This window comes from Prunus mume, linkage group LG3 (genome assembly GCF_029339155.1).
Source record: "Prunus mume cultivar Tortuosa linkage group LG3, ASM2933915v1, whole genome shotgun sequence".
Lineage (NCBI taxonomy): Eukaryota > Viridiplantae > Streptophyta > Magnoliopsida > Rosales > Rosaceae > Prunus > Prunus mume.
The window spans coordinates 28,961,103-28,979,226 of NC_142700.1; positions in this window are offsets into that span (position 1 = coordinate 28,961,103).

Here is an 18,124-nt window from a genome sequence, read left to right on the forward strand (position 1 = left end):
TGTAGAATTCAATTTCGTACCAAGTTGGTTTTGTAAATGGATTGGTAGATGTATTGCGTAGTTTTAGGAATTGGATTTCACTCAAAGCTGATGAAATGTCTCCTCCCACAATATTATGTTGTTCCCCAAGTTTGGGGCTCAATTCAATATCGATTTGTCCCTGAAATTGGACAATTCTGGTTCATACGAAGTTCGTTCTGTAATAGAGTGGATGGTGATTGCATAGTTTGAGAGATTGGATTTCACTCAAAGCTCCTGAAATGACTCCTCCCACCATATTATGATGTTGCCCAAGTTTTGGGCACAATTTGATATCGAGTGGTCGAAGAAATTTGACAATTGAGGTTCTTACGAAGTTCGTTCTGTGATGGAGTGGTATCGCATAGTTTTAGCAATTGGATTTCACTCAAAACTCACCAAATGTCTCCTCGCACTATATTATGATGTTCGCCAAGTTTTGGACTCAATCCGATATCAATTGGTCCAAGAAATTGGAGAATTGAAATTCGTACGAAGTTCATTCTGCAATTGAATGGTTGGTGTATTGCATACTTTTAAGCACTGGATTTCACTCAAAACTCACCAAATGACTCCTCCCGCCGCTTTGCGCTCAATCCAAAATTGATTGGTCCAAGAAATTTGACAATTAAGGTTCTTATGAAGTTCTTTCTATAATGGAGTGGTTGTTGTATTTCATAGTTTTAACAATTGGATTTCAGTCAAAACAGTCTAAAAGGACTCCTCCCGCCAAATTATAATGTTCCCCAAGTTTTGGGCTTAATCCGATATCGATTGGTTCAAGAAATTTGACAATTCAGGTTCGTACAAAGTTCGTTCACTAACGGAGTGGTTGGTGTATTGCATAGTTTTAGCAATATTTCACTCAAAACTCACTAAATGTCTCCTCCCACCATATAATGATGTTGCCCAAGTTTTTGGCCGAATCCGATATAGATTGGTCCAAGAAATTGGACAATTCCGGCTAGTATGATTTTGGTTCTGTAATGCAGTTGTTGGGGTATTGCATAGTTTTAACGATTGGGTTTCACTCAAAACTCACCAAATGTCTCCTCCCACCATGTTATGATGTCCCCCAAATTTTGGGCTCAATGTGATATCGATTGATCCAAGAAATTGGACAATACAAGTTCGTACAAACTTCGTTCTAAAATGGAGTGGTCGGTGTAATGCATAGTTTTAGAGATTGGATTTCACTCAAACTCACCGAATGACTTCTCCCACCATATAATGACGTTGCCCAAGTTTTTGGCCCAATTCGATATAGATTGGTCCAAGACATTAGACAATTCCGATTCGTATGATTTTTGTTCTAAAATGGAGTGGTTGTATTGCATAGTTTTAACAATTGGATTTCACTCAAAACTCACCAAATGACTTCTCCCATCATATTATTATGTTCCCCAAGTTTTTGGTTCAATTTGATATCGATTGGTCCAAGAAATTGGACAATTCAGGTTTGTATGAAGTTCGTTCTATAATGGAGTGGTTGGTGTATTGCATAGTTTTAGAGATTGGATTTCACTCAAAACTCACCAAATGACTCCTCCCACCATATTATGATGTTCACCATGTTTGGGGCTCAATCCGATATCGATTGGTCCCTGAAATTGGACAATTCTGGTTCGCACGGTTCGTTCTGTAATGGAGTGGTTGGTGTATTGCAAAGTTTTAGAGATTGGAGTTCACTCAAAGCTGACGAAATGACTCCCCCCACCATATTATGATGTTGCCCAAGTTTTGGCGCAATCCGATAACGATTGGTCGAAGCAATTGGACAATTGAGGTTCTTACGAAGTTCGTTCTGTGATGGAGTGGTATTGCATAGTTTTAGCAATCGGATTTCATTCAAAACTCACCAAATGTCTCCTCGCACCATATTTTGATGTTCGCCAAGTTCTTGGCTCAATCCGATATCGATTGGTCCAAGAAATTGGACAATTCAAGTTTATGTGAAATTCGTTCTGTAAATGGAGTGGTTGGTGTATTGCATAGTTTTTGCGATTGGATTTCACCCAAAACTTACCACATGACTCCTCCCACCATATTATGATGTTGACCAAGTTTTGGGTTCAATCCGATATCAATTGAACCAAGAAATCAGACAATTCAAGTTTGATCGGACTTTGTTCCGCAAATGGAGTGGTTGGTTTATTGCATAGTTTCAACAATTGGATTTCACTCAAAACTCACCAAATGACTTCTCCCACCATATAATGACGTTGCCCAAGTTTTTGGCCCAATCCGATATAGATTGGTCCAAGAAATTAAACAATTCCGGTTTGTACGATTTTTGTTCTAAAATGGAGTGGTTGTATTGCATAGTTTTAACAATTGGATTTCACTCAAAACTCACCAAATGACTTCTCCCATCATATTATTATGTTCCCCAAGTTTTTGGTTCAATTTGATATCGATTGGTCCAAGAAATTGGACAATTCAGGTTTGTATGAAGTTCGTTCTATAATGGAGTGGTTGGTGTATTGCATAGTTTTAGAGATTGGATTTCACTCAAAACTCACCAAATGACTCCTCCCACCATATTATGATGTTCACCATGTTTGGGGCTCAATCCGATATCGATTGGTCCCTGAAATTGGACAATTCTGGTTCGTACGAAGTTCGTTCTGTAATGGAGTGGTTGGTGTATTGCAAAGTTTTAGAGATTGGAGTTCACTCAAAACTGACGAAATGACTCCTCCCACCATATTATGATGTTGCCCAAGTTTTGGCGCAATCCGATATCGATTGGTCGAAGCAATTGGACAATTGAGGTTCTTACGAAGTTCGTTCTGTGATGGAGTGGTATTGCATAGTTTTAGCAATCGGATTTCATTCAAAACTCACCAAATGTCTCCTTGCACCATATTTTGATGTTCGCCAAGTTCTTGGCTCAATCCGATATCGATTGGTCCAAGAAATTGGACAATTCAAGTTTATGTGAAATTCGTTCTGTAAATGGAGTGGTTGGTGTATTGCATAGTTTTTGCGATTGGATTTCACCCAAAACTTACCACATGACTCCTCCCACCATATTATGATGTTGACCAAGTTTTGGGTTCAATCCGATATCAATTGAACCAAGAAATCAGATAATTCAAGTTTGATCGGACTTCGTTCCGCAAATGGAGTGGTTGGTTTATTGCATAGTTTCAACAATTGGATTTCACTCAAAACTCACCAAATGACTTCTCCCACCATATAATGACGTTGCCCAAGTTTTTGGCCCAATCCGATATAGATTGGTCCAAGAAATTAAACAATTCCGGTTTGTACGATTTTTGTTCTAAAATGGAGTGGTTGTATTGCATAGTTTTAACAATTGGATTTCACTCAAAACTCACCAAATGACTTCTCCCATCATATTATTATGTTTCCCAAGTTTTTGGTTCAATTTGATATCGATTGGTCCAAGAAATTGGACAATTCAGGTTTGTATGAAGTTCGTTCTATAATGGAGTGGTTGGTGTATTGCATAGTTTTAGATATTGGATTTCACTCAAAACACACCAAATGACTCCTCCCACCATATTATGATGTTCACCATGTTTGGGGCTCAATCCGATACTCGATTGGTCCCTGAAATTGGACAATTATGGTTCGTACGAAGTTCGTTCTGTAATGGAGTGGTTGGTGTATTGCAAAGTTTTAGAGATTGGAGTTCACTCAAAGCTGACGAAATGACTCCTCCCACCATATTATGATGTTGCCCAAGTTTTGGCGCAATCCGATATCGATTGGTCGAAGAAATTGGACAATTAAGGTTCTTACGAAGTTCGTTATGTGATGGAGTGGTATTGCATAGTTTTAGCAATCGGATTTCACTCAAAACTCACCAAATGTCTCCTCGCACCATGTTTTGATGTTCGCCAAGTTCTAGGCTCAATTCGATGTCTATTGAACCAAGAAATTGGACAATTCAAGTTTATGTTAAATTCGTTCTGTAAATGGAGTGGTTGGTGTATTGCACAGTTTTTGAGATTGGATTTCACCCAAAACTTACCAAATGACTCCTCCCACCATATTATGATGTTGACCAAGTTTTGGGTTCAATCCGATATCAATTGGATAAAGAAATCAGAGAATTCAAGTTTGTTCGCATTTCGTTCCGTAAATGGAGTGGTTGGTGTATTGCATAGTTTTAGCAATTGGATTTCACTCAAAACTCACCAAAAGACTCCTCCCGCCATATCATGTTGTTTACCAAGTTTTGGGCTCAATTCGATATCAATTGAATCAAGAAATCGGACAATTCAATTTCGTACGAAGTTCTTTCTGTAAATAGAGTGGTTGGTGTATTGCATAGTTTTAGCAATTGGATTTCACTCAAAACGCACCAATTCACTCCTCCCACCATATTATGATGTTGCCCATGTTTCGGGCACAATCCGATATCGATTGAACCAAGAAGTTGGAGAATTCAAGTTCATACAAAGTTTGTTCAGTAAATGGAGTGGATGGTGTATTGCATAGTTTTACCAAATGACTCCTCCCACCGTATCATGATGTTGACCAAGTTTTGGGCTCAATTCGATATCAATTGAACTAAGAAATCAGACAATTCAATTTCGTATGAAGTTATTTCTGTAAATAGAGTGGTTGGTGTATTTCATCGTTTTAGCGATTGGATTTCACTCAAAACACACCAATTCAGTCCTCCCACCACATTATGACGTTGCCCACGTTTTGGGCACAATCCGATATCAATTGTACCAAGAAGTTGGAGAATTCAAGTTCGTACAAAGTTTGTTCAGTAAATGGAGAGGATGGTGTATTGCGTAGTTTTAGCAATTGGATTTCACTCAAAACTCACCAAATGACTCCTCCCACCATATTTTGATGTTGACCAATTTTTGGGCTCAATCCTATACGGATTGAACCAAGAAATTGGACAGTTCAAGTTCAGAAAATTCGTTCCATAAATGGAATGGTTGGTGTATCGCATAGTTTTGGCAATTGGATTTCATTCAAAACTCACCAAATGACTCCTTCCACCATATTATGATGTTCCCCAAGTTTAGGGCTCAATCCGATATTGATTGGTCCCTGAAATTGGACAATTCTGGTTCGTACGAAGTTCGTTCTTTAATGGAGTGGATGGTGATTGCATAGTTTTAGATATTGGATTTCACTCAAAGCTCATGAAATAACTCCTCCCACTATATTATGATGTTGCCCAAGTTTTGGGCACAATCCGATATCGATTGGTCGAAGAAATTGGACAATTGAGGTTCTTACGAAATTCGTTCTGTGATGGAGTGGTATTGCTCGGTTTTGGCAACTGGATTTCATTCAAAACTCATCAAATGTCTCCTCGTACCATATTATGATGTTCGCCAAGTTCTGGGCTCAATCCGATATCAAATGGTCCATGAAATTGGACAATTCAAGTTCATACGAAGTTCATTTGGCAATGGAGTGGTTGGTGTATTGACAGGACCCGAACCAAATTCCACTTTGGAATTGAGCCGAACCAGTGATTGTCCAACACTGCTATCTGGGCACAAATACCAAACTGCCCTTCTAACTAAAAATCCACTTTTAAAATAAGATTATCTTCAAAATTTGCGTAGTTTCCCCTAATTTACTCATTTCCCAAATTTTCTACCTGTCAACAAACATTTATATATCTCAATCACTCAGCATGTATAAAGTATATCCAAGCAAATTAAGCATCATATTATTCTGGCCTCAGGCCACAACAATTCAAATAAATCAATCTGCTAATAAAATTCATCTCAACTTTCAAAAAACAATAATACACTGGTAATCTCAAACATTCTAACTCGTGGCTGCACCTTGTAACTATAGCTTGCCTACGTACCCTTACTGAGGGATCAAGCCACACGTAGTTCTTTGATTGCAAAACCACTCTAGTTCTCAATTTTCATCTCAGCTTTCTGTTTCAAGTTTCCTGGCATTTCTCACATGGCAATATATAATCAACTGAATAAATAAAAGCATTTATATCAGGTAATCATGCTTGGAAAGCCATAGCCATTAATTTCTCGTGACACCAATGGTGACACGTCCTGACTGTAATCCTCATTTGCTGACTCAGAGACATTTGGTCAACCTGGTCCGCAATCCTCGCTCCCACGGTCTGGATATATCTAAGACTCGTGAGGCAAAATATGCTAGAAAACTTAAGCTATTTAATACTATATAAAATAATGCAAGATAAAGATAAATAAACATAATAAAATAAAATAAAATAAGATAAAGATTTATAAGCTCCGAACTCACATAAAGTTCATAAATAAATAAATATATATTTATATATATCAATAACTTAATTAGAATCTATATTTCCATCTATCGTTTGTAAAACAAATGTGATGCTTAAGAAAATAGTGATAACTGTATAAAATCTTCAATTTAGTTTAAAAGCATCTCATATCTTAAATTCTCTCCACCTAGGCGTACCCCCATATCTGATCCGTCAATTCCTTTAATACCGTCAATTTCATATATGTCGTCAATTCCATATATCCGTCAATTCCAATAATAATTTGTCAATTCGATCCTCGTAGGTCTCAGAAACATAAAGTTAACCGAGCCGCATTCCTCGCAGGTCTCAGAGATAACACTTCAATCTGAGCCGCAATCCTCGCAAGTCTCAGAGATAACACTTCAATCTGAGCCGCAATCCTCGCAGGTCTCGTGAGATACCACTTCAACTGAGCTGCATTTCTCGCAGGCCTCGGGGACCATTAGTCAGCCTGAGCCACAATCCTCGCACCACACGGTTCAGGCGTCCCCGAAACTCGTGGGGCATAATCATAAATACAAACTGTCTCAAGGCAACTGGGGGGGTACCCTCGCAATAGGTTTGAAAACCATAACCCGTCATTTATATAAACTTTCAATAAATTGATTCTCAACTAAACTTAAAATATAGATATATATATATCCATATATATATATATATATCAAAATCTGATGAAAACCAAAAGCTATAATTCTTCCTTTTCAACCACTGAATATATGCATCAAATACTTAGCTAGTTTGCTAGCCATATTTATCTCTAATTAGCATAACATTTCAATATTATATTTATAATCTTACAATACAATTAACCACATGAATATATAAGCAGGTGATAAATGAACAGATAATTAAATACTCATACTCTTCACATCTGAACACAATAAATAAATAACTTCAAATAATTCATAACCTTCCAATACCAAAATAACATCCAATATCAACATAAAACACTATAACGTAAACTCATAAACCAAACATAACAAAACAGTTAACATAATAGTCAATTCTCAAGTATAAGATCGTTCTAATACTTCTCGAAGGATAAACTATCTCGGAAGACTCTCAATCCACAAAGTGGTCGACTTTAAACCAGTCCACAGGACTGCGTGGGGTCCACTACCACCTATCACAAATCCAAGAGTCCCTAAAGGTCCCAATAAGCCTAGGACACATGTTTCGAGAGTTCGATCTATATCGGATGGTCGGATTGGTCATGATTACACGATCGGATGGTTCTTTATAAACCTAACGTTAGGGTTGACGTTTCTGGAGTATCCGGGACTCCGTTTTACAATCCGTCGAGTCCTATATGATCATGGAATTACCTAGATCAACATATATGAAAATAACTATGATCCAACGGTTCAAACGTATCGAACCCGGAAATCACACAATATGAGATATCCGATCGAGGTTCAAACGTTGTCCGAATTGAGATCCACGAATTCCTAGGCGTTCGTGAGGACTAAGAGATCATTTTAGGTAATGGGAGTGACTTCACTATGCTTCCCACGCGCCGCCACACGCCCAGCCCGTGGGTGGCTTGATCAAATTACGGCAACTAGAAATCTTCAAAAATGGAAACCCAGATTCCTACCCTAGGTAAAATACCTTATTTGGAACCATTTTTGTTCTTGGACCTACCCCAAAAAATGGCAGAAGTGGCGGAATCGAAGGCAAACTGGCCAAAACTTCAATCAGCTTAATCAACCAATTAAACGCGGAAATTTCTCAAAAACACCACCTGAAGCTAGAACACGTTGAAAGGACAGAAAATCATACCAAATTCAAAGCTTTGGTGGCCGGAGGAGTCCAAACGAGCTCCCGAAAGTTTACTAAAAACTATCCAACACCTCTGCTTGCGTGATCATTCGACCACGCCGTAGATAAAGTTGGGACCGGTCGGGAATTGAAGAGGGAATTGAGGCGGTTCTAACGGGACCAGTTCCGCCAAGAACGAAGGTGTGTGATGTCGGTGGTGGAGGAGAGAAGTTGGCTGGTCGTGAAGCTTCTGAGGGGGGGAGGAGAAAATCTGGTTTTAAAAACTGAACTTTGAAATATTTACGGTTGTGCCACTGAATTTCTTTTGATCGTAACTTCTTCGTTACAACTCCGATTTGAGCCCACTACGTGTCTACGGACTCATCTCGACGTTCTCTATGCAACAGTGCAACTGAAATTTCCAAATTCCTTCCCGATCAAAAAGTCAACTTTTCCCCTACCAATTTATTCTAGGGGCAAAATTGTCTTTTTCTCTAATAATTTAATAATTAAAAATTAATTGAGGACCGGGTTGTTACATGTATTGCATAGTTTTAACCATTGGATTTCACTCAATACTCACTAAATGACTCCTCCTACCATATTATAATGTTGACCAAGTTTTGGGCTCAATCTGATATCAATTGAACCAGGAAATCAGACAATTCAATTTCGTTCGAACTTCGTTCCGTAAATGGAGTGGTTGGTGTTTTGCATAGTTTTAGCAATTGGATTTCACTCAAAACTCACCAAATGTTTCCTCCCACCATATTATGATGTTGACCAAGTTTTGGGCTCAATCAGACATTGATTGTACCAAGAAATTGGAGAATTCAAGTTCGTACAAAGTTCGTTCCATAAATGGAGTGATTGATGTATTGCACAGTTTTAGAGATTGGATTTCACTCAAAGCTCATGAAATGTCTCCTCCCAGCATATTATGAGGTTCCCCAAGTTTGCGGCTTAATCCGATATCGATTGGTCCCAAATTGTACAATTCTGTTCATACGAAGTTCTTTCTGTAATGGAGTGGATGGTGATTGCATAGTTTGAGAGATTGGATTTCACTCAAAGCTCACGAAATGACTCCTCCCACCATATTATGATGTTGCCCAAGTTTTGGGCACAATCCGATATCAATTGGTCGAAGAAATTGGACAATTGAGGTTCTTACGATGTTTTTTCTGTGATGGAGTGGTATTGCATAGTTTTAGCAATTGGGTTTCACTAAAAACTCACCAAATGTCTCCTCGCACCATATTATGATGTTCGCCAAGTTCTGGACTCGATCCGAAGTCAATTGGTCCAAGAAATTGGACAATTCAAGTTCGTATGAAGTTTATTCTGCAATGGAGTGGTTGGTGTATGGCATAGTTTGAACCACTGGATTTCACTCAAAGCTCACCAAATGACACCTCCCACCATATTATGCTATTCCCCAAGTTTCGCTCTCAATCCGATATTGATTGGTCCAAGAATTTGGACAATTCAGGTTCTTATGAAGTTCGTTCTATAATGGAGTGGTTGGTGTATTGCATAGTTTTAACAATTGGATTTCAGTCAAAACAGTCTAAAATGACTCCTCTAGCCATATTATGTTGTTCCCCAAGTTTTGGGCTCAATCTGATATCGATTGGATCCATAAATTGGACAATTCAGGTTTGTACAAAGTTCGTTAACTATCGGAGTGATCGGCGTATGGCATAGTTTTAGAAATGGATTTCACTTAAAACTCCCCAAATGTCTCCTCCCACCATATAATGATGTTGCCCAAGTTTTTGGCCCAATCCGATATAGATTGGTCCAAGAAATTGGACAATTCCAGTTCATTTTATTTTCATTCTGTAATGGAGTGGTTGGTGTATTGTATAGTTTTAACAATTGGGTTTCACTCAAAACTCACCAAATGTCTCCTCCCACCATGTTATGATGTTCCCCATGTTTTGGGCTCAATTCAATATCGATTGATCCAAGAAATTCGAAGATACAGGTTTGTGCGAACTTCGTTCTAAAATGGAGTGGTCGGTGGATTGCATAGTTTTAGAGATTGCATTTCCCTCAAACTCACGGAATGACTCCTCCCACCATATAATGACGTTGCCCAAGTTTTTGTCCCAATCCGATATAGATTGGTCCAAGAAATTGGACAATTTAGGTTTGTATGAAGTGGATTCAATCCGACATCGATTGGTCCACGAAATTGGACAGTACAAGTTCGTATGATTTTTGTTCTATAATGGAGTGGTTGGTGTATTGTACATTTTTAGCAATCGACTGTATTATGACATTCCTCAAGTTTTGGGCTCTATCCGATATCGAATGGCTATTGAAATTGGATAATTAAGGTTCGTACGAAGTTCGTTCTGTGAATGGAGTGATTGGTGAATTGCACAATTTTGGAGATTGGATTTCACTCGATACTCTCTGAATGAGTCCTCCCATCACATTATGACGTTACCCAAGCTTTGAGCTCAAACTAATAACGATTGGTCCAAGAAATTGGACAATTCAGGTTCGTACGAAGTTCGTTCTCTAATGGAGTGGTTGGTGTATTGCATAGTTTTAGCAATTGGATTTCACTCAAAACTCACCAAATGACTCCTCCCACCATATTATGATGTTGCCCCAAGTTTTGGGCTCAATCCGGTATCGATTGGTCCCTAAAATTGGATAATTCAGGTTCGTACAAAGTTCGTTCTGTAATGGAGTGGTTGGTGTATTGCTTTCTTTTAGAGATTGAATTTCACTCAAAGCTCACAAAATGGCTCCTCCCATCGTATTATGATGTTCCCCAAGCTTTGAGCTCAATTCGATATCAATTAGTCTAAGAAATTGGACAATTCAGGTTCGTTCTGTAATGGAGTGATTGGTGTATAGCATAGTTTTAGAGATTGGATTTCACTCAAAGCTCATGAAATGACTCCTCCCACCACATTATGATGTTGCCCTAGTTTTGAGCTCAATCCAATAACGATTGGTCCAAGAAATTGGACAATTCAGGTTTGTAGGAAGTTCATTCTATAACGCAGTGGTTGGTTTTTTTCATAGTTTTAGCAAATGGATTTCACTCAATACTCACCGAATGACTCCTCCCACCATATTACGATGTTCCCCAAGTTTTGGGCTCAATTCGGTAACAATCGGTCCAAGAAATTGGACAATTCAGGTTCGTACAAAGTTTGTTCTTTAATGGAGTGGCTGGTGTATTGCATAGTTTTAGAGATTGGATTTCACTCAAAATTCACGAAATGACTCCTCCCACCATATTATGATGTTTCCCATGTTTTGGGCACAATACCATAACGATTGGTCCAAGACATTGTTCAATTCAGGTTCGTACGAAGTTCCTTCTATAAATAGAGTGTTTGGTGTATTGCATAGTTTTAGCAATTGGATTTCTCTCAAAAGTTACTGAACGACTCCTCCCACCATATTATGATGTTGCCCATGTTTTGGGCTCAATCCAATATCGATTGGTCCCTAAACTGACAATTCAGGTACGTACGATTTTCGTTATGTAATGGAGTGGTTTCCGTATTGCTTAGTTTCAGCGTTGGATTTCCTCAAAACACACCAAATGACTCCTCCCACCGTATTACGATGTTGCCCAAGTTTTGGGCTCAATCCGATATCGATTGGTCCATGAAATTGGACATTTCAAGTTCGTATGAAGTTTGTTCTGTAAATGCAGTGGTTGTCGTATTGCAGCAATTGGATTTCAGTCAAAACTCACAACATGACTCCTCCATCATATTATGACGTTCCCCAAGTTTTGGGCTCAATCCGATATCGATTAGTCCAAGAAATTTGACAATTTAGGTTCGTATGAAGTTTGTTCTGTAAATGGAGTGGTTGGTGTATTGCATAGTTTTAGCGATTGGATTTCACTCAAAACTCACCGAATGACTCCTCTGGCCATATTATCATGTCACCCATGTTTTGGGCTCAATCCGATATCGATTGGTCCCTAATATTGGACAATTCAGGAACGTACGATATTCGCTCTATAATGGAGTGGTTGGTGTATTGCACAATTTAAGTGGTTGGATTTTCACTCAAACCTCAACAAATGACTCCTCCCAACATGTTATGACATTGGCCACGTTTTGGGCTCAATTTGATAAAGATTGGTCCAAGAAATTAGACAATTCAGGTTCGAGCGATTTTCGTTCTATAATGGAGTGGTTGGCATATTGCATAGTTTGAGCTATTGGAGTTCACTCAAAACTCACCAAATGACTCCTCCGCACATATTTTGATGTTCCCCAAGTTCGGGCTTAATCCGATATCGATTGGTCTAGGAAAATGGACAATTAAGGTTCGTACGAAGTTCGTTCTATAATGGAGTGGTTCGTGTATTACATAGGTTTTACAACTAGATTTCATTCAAAACTCACAAAAAGACTCCTCCCACCACATTATGTAGTTCCCTAAGTTTTGGACTCAATCCGATATCGAATAGTCCAAGAAATTGGACGATTCATGTTTGTACAATTTTCACTCTGTAATGGAGTGGTTGGTGTATTTTATAGTTTATGCTATTGGATTTAACTAAAAACTAACCAAATGATTCCTCCCACCATACTATAACGTTCCCCATCTTTTTGACTCAATCCGATATCGATTGGTCAATGAAATTGGACAATTTAGGTTCGTATGAAGTTCGTTATGTAATGGAGTAGTTGGTGTATTGCATAGTTTTGGAGATTGGATTTCACTCCAAACTCCCTACATAACTCCTCCCACCATATGACGTTGCCCATGCTTTGGGCTCAATCTGATATCGATTAGTCCAAGAAATTGGACAATTCACGTTCGTACAATTTTCATTCTGTATTAGTGTCGTTGGCGTACTGCATACTTGCAGCAATTAGATTTCACTCAAAACTCACCAAATGACTCCGCTCACCGTATCATGTTAGTACGATTGTCGTTCTGTAGTGGATTGGTTGGCGTATTGCATAGTGTTAGCATTTGGATGTCACTAAAAACTCACCAAGTGACTCCTCCCACCATATTATGGAGTTCCCCAAGTTTTGGGCACAATCCGATATTGATTTGTCCAAGAAATTGAACAATTCAAGTTCATACGAAGGTCGTTCTCAGTAGTGAAGTGGTTGGCGTGTTGCATAGTTTTAGCAGTTGGATTTCACTCAAAACTCACAAACTGACTCGTCCCACCGTATTATGTTGTTCCCCATGCTTTGGGCTCAATCCTATATCAATTGGTCCAAGAAATTGGACAATTAAGGTTCGTACGAAGTTCATTCTGTATTGGAGTGGTTGGTGTATTGCATAGTTTTAGTAGCTGGATTTCTTGAAAACTCGACAAATGACACCTCCCACCATATTATGATGTTCCCCAAGTTTTGGGCTCAATCTGATATGGTTTCGTCCTAGAAATTGGACAATTTAGGTTCGTACAAAGTGTGTACTGTAAATGGAGCGGTTGGTGTATTGTATAGTTTTTGAGATTCGATTTCACTCGAAACCCACAAAATGGCCCTTCCCACCATATTATGATGTTCCCCAAGTTTTGGGCTCAATCCAATATCGATTGGCCCAAGAAATTGGACAATTAATGTTCGTACAAAGTTTGTTCTAAAATGTACTGGTTGGTGTACTGCATAGTTTTACAGATTTCATTTGACTCAGAACTCACCAAATGACTATGCGCACCATATTATGGCGTTGCCCGAGTTTTGGGCTCAATCCGATAAAGATTGGTCCAGTTAATTGGACAATTCAGGTTCATACAAAGTTCGTTCTGAAATAGTGTGGTTGGTGTATTGCATAGTTTTTGCAACTGGATTTCACTGAAAACTCGACAAATGACACCTCCCACCATATTATGATGTTCCCCAAGTTTTGGGCTCAATCCGATATGGATTCGTCCTAGAAATTGGACAATTCAGGTTCGTAAATGAAGTGCGTACTGTAAATGGAGTAGTTGGTGTATTGCATAGTTTTTGAGATTAGATTTCACTCAAAACACACAAAATGGCCCTTCCCACCATATTATGATGTTCCCCAAGTTTTGGGCTCAATCCAATATCGATTGGGCCAAGAAATTGTACAATAAATGTTCGTACGAAGTTTATTCTAAAATGTACTGGTTGGCGTACTTCATAGTTTTAGAAATTGCATTTTACTCAAAACTCACCAAATGACTCCTCTCACCATATTATGATGTTGCCCAAGGTTTGGGCTCAATCCGAAATCGATTGGCCCAAGAAATTGGAAAATTTAGGTTCGTATGATTTTCGTTCTGTAATGGTGTGGTTGACATATTGCATAGTTTTTGCAATTGGATTTCACTCAAAACTCAAAAAATGGCTCTTCCCACCATATCATGATGTTGCCCATGTTTTGAGATCAATCCGATATCGATTGGTCTCAGAAATTTGACAATTCATGTTCGTACGCGGTTCATTCTGAAATGGAGTGGTTGGCCTATTGCATAGTTTTATGGTTCGTATTTCACTCAAAACTCGACCAATGACTCCTCCCACCATGTTATGATGTTGCCCAAGTTTTGGGCTCAATCCGATTTGGATTGGTTCAAGAAATTGGACAATTTAGATTCAGACGAAGTTCGTACTGTAAGTGGAGTGGTTGGTGCATTGCATACTTTTAGCAGTTGGATTTCATTCAAAACTCACCAAATGGGTCTTCTGACAATATTATGATGTTGCCCATGTTTTGGGCTTAATTTGATATCGATTGGTCCAAGAAATTTAACAATTCAGAGTTCGTACTGAAGTTCGTTCTAAAAGGGAGTGGTAGGTCTATTGCACAGTTTTAAAGATTGCATTTCACTCAAAACTCCCAAAATGGCCCTTCCCACCATATTATGATGTTCCCCAAGTGTTGGGGTCAATCCGATATCGATTGGTCCAAGAAATTGGACAATTTGTGTTCGTATGAATTTCGTTATGTAATGGAGTGGTTGGTGTATTGCATTGTTTTAGCAATCGGATTTCGCTCAAAACTCACCAAATGTCTCCTCCCTTCGTATTTTGATGTTCCCCAAGTTTTGGACTCAATCCGATATCAATTGGTCCAAGAAATTGTACAATTCAGAGTCGTACGATTTTTCTTCTGTAATGGTGTGGTTGGCATATTACATAGTTTGAGCGATTGGTTTTCAGTCAAAAGTCACCGAATGACTCCTCCCACCACATTATGATGTTTCCCAAGTTTTGGGCTCAATCCGATATCAATTGGTCTAAGAAATTGGGCAATTCATATTTGTATGAAGTTTGTTCTGAAATGGAGTGGTTGGTGTGTGGCATAGCTTTAGCAATTGGATTTCACTCAAAACTCGCCAAATGAATCCTCCGAACATATTATGTTGTTCCCCAAGTTTTGGGCTCAATTCGATATTGATTGGTCCAAGAAATTGGACAATTCAGGATCGTACGAAGTTCGTTATGTAATGGAGTGGTTGGTGTATTGCATCGTTTTATGGATTGGATTTCACTCAAAACTCCCCAAATCACTTCTCCCACCATATTATGGCGTAGCCCAGGTTTTGGGCCCAATCCGATATCAATTAGTCCAAGAAATTGGACAATTCAAGTTCGTACGAATTTTGTTCTCTAATGAAGTGGTTTGCATATTGCATAGTTTGAGCAATTGGATTTCTCTCAAAAGACACCAAATGACTTCTCCTGCCATATTATGATGTTTCCCAAGTTTTGGGATCAATCCGATGTCGATTGGCCTATTAGGTTCGTACGAAGTTCGTTCTAAATGACTCCCAAAACTCACCAAATGACTCCCCCCACCATATTTTTACGTTGCCATGTTTTTCGGCTCAATTCGATATCGATTGGTCCAAGAAATTGGACAATTTAGGTTCGCACGAAATTCTTTCTGTAATAGAGTCGTTGGTGTACTGAAAAGTTTTAGCGATTGGATTTCTCTCAAAACTCACCAAATGACTGCTCCCACCATATTATGATGTAGTCCAAGTTTTGGGCTCAATCTGATATTGATTGGTCCAAGAAATTGGACATTCAAGTTCGACCGAAATTCGTTCTGTAATGGAGTGGATGGTGTACTGCATAGTTTTATCGATTGGATTTCACCCAGAACTAACCAAATGACTCCACCCACCGTATTATGATGTTGCCCAAGTTTTGGGCCCAATCAAATATCGATTGGCCTAATAAATTGGACAAGTCAATGGTGTATTGCATAGTTTTAGCAATTGGATTTCACTCAAAACTCACCAATGACTCCTCCCACCATGTTATGACGTTGCCCACATTTTGGGCTGAATACGATATCGATTGGTCCAAGAACTTGGACAATTTAGGCTCGTACGATTTTTGTTCCGTAATGGAGTAGTTGGCGTATTGTATAGCTTGAGCGATTGGATTTCACTCAAAACTGACCAAATGCCTCCCACCATATTATGAGGTTGCCCCAATTTTGGGCTCAATCGGATATCGATTGGTCCAATAAATTGGACAATTTCGGTTCGTATGAAATTCGTTATATACTAGAGTGGTTGGTGTACTGCATAGTTTTAGACATTGGACTTCACTCAAAACTCACCAAATGACTCCTCCCACCATATGATGATGTTGTCCAAGTTTTGGGCTCAATCCAATATCGATTAGCCTAAGAAATTAGAAAATTCAGGTTCGTAAGAAGTTCGTTCTGTAATGGTGTGGTTGGGGTGTTGCATAGTTTTAACAATTGGATTTCACTTAAAACACACCAAATGACTCCTCTCACCATATTATGATGTTTCCCAAGTTTTGGGCTCAATCCGATATCGATTGGTCTAAGAAAATGGACAATTCAGTTTCGTACGAAGTTCATTCTAAAATGGAGTGGTTGGTGTATTGCGTAGTTTTAGGATTTGAATTTCACTCAAAACTGACCAAATGACTCCCACCGTATTATAATGTTCCCAAAGTTTTCGGCTTAATCCGATGCTAATTGGTCCAAGAAATTGGACATTTCGTGTTCGCACAAAGTTCGTTATGTGTATTGCAGAGTTTTTGTTCACCCGTTTTGGTTTTGCTCCTGTGATGGAAGAGTAAAGTTCCCCACTACCTTGAAAACCATTGATGGGTCAACAAGCCCACTTTCTTTTAATGTGCAAGCGTGCCACTACTAGCAGTAAAAATCCTTGCAGACTTCTTAAAAATAGATAACTTGCTTCAAGTTACTGATTTCTAAACAAGCGATTGTGAACTTGGGTGAGGAATATCTCCCAAGTAAGTTCTTTTCATGCCTCGGATTGGTGAGGACTTCATAATTTTCCACAGTACGATGTTGGTCGTTCTGGCCAGAATAGATAGTTAGAAAATGAACTGTTTTAAGGTGGAACTAGCTTTTACAAAATTCTACGAGTAAAAAATCAACTATAGAAAGACAAAAAGAGGTTTGAATTCCATTTCTACTGGATAGAAAGCCGATCTAAGTTGGGTGGTATGCATCTTTGGATTGGACTTTTCCCAACTAGCTTCTTGAGTTTCAGCGTAAATCGATACTAAAGTTTGAGTTTGTGAGCTTTAATCTATTCGAGCCACAGGGAGGCTTTTGAATGAGGCGGAATTGCGGCCTCTTCAATTTGAAAGGCGGTAAGTGGCTAGACTTGATTCTTGTTGGAACTACATTGTAGTACATGTCCTTGATCAGGGCTCTCCATAAATTTGTTGAGGTTTTCATATTTGTAAAAACTCAAACTCTGCTTGTTTTGGTTTTTGTTGAACCAAATTTGTAATGAGAGAAATCTCATTTTGAATGACTTATTTCTCTTAAGTCTGAATTGGAAGTTCTGATTTATAGCTGGTTTCTTCTGGGGCTCAAATGAGTTTTGGTTGCTTCAATTTGTTTGAAGTTTCTCAGAGATCAAGTGATCATTTTGAGTTTTGTCTTTGGTTGATTTTGTTTGTTTGTTTTTATTGATTATCCTCTTTTCTGTTCACCTTCTCTTACATTTATAGGAATGCTAGAATAGAATTTCTAATCCTTTAAAAATGGGCAGCTGATTTTCTAAAAGGCAAGATCTTCCATTTTTTAATGCAAAGAAAAAGGGGTTTTATCAATTCT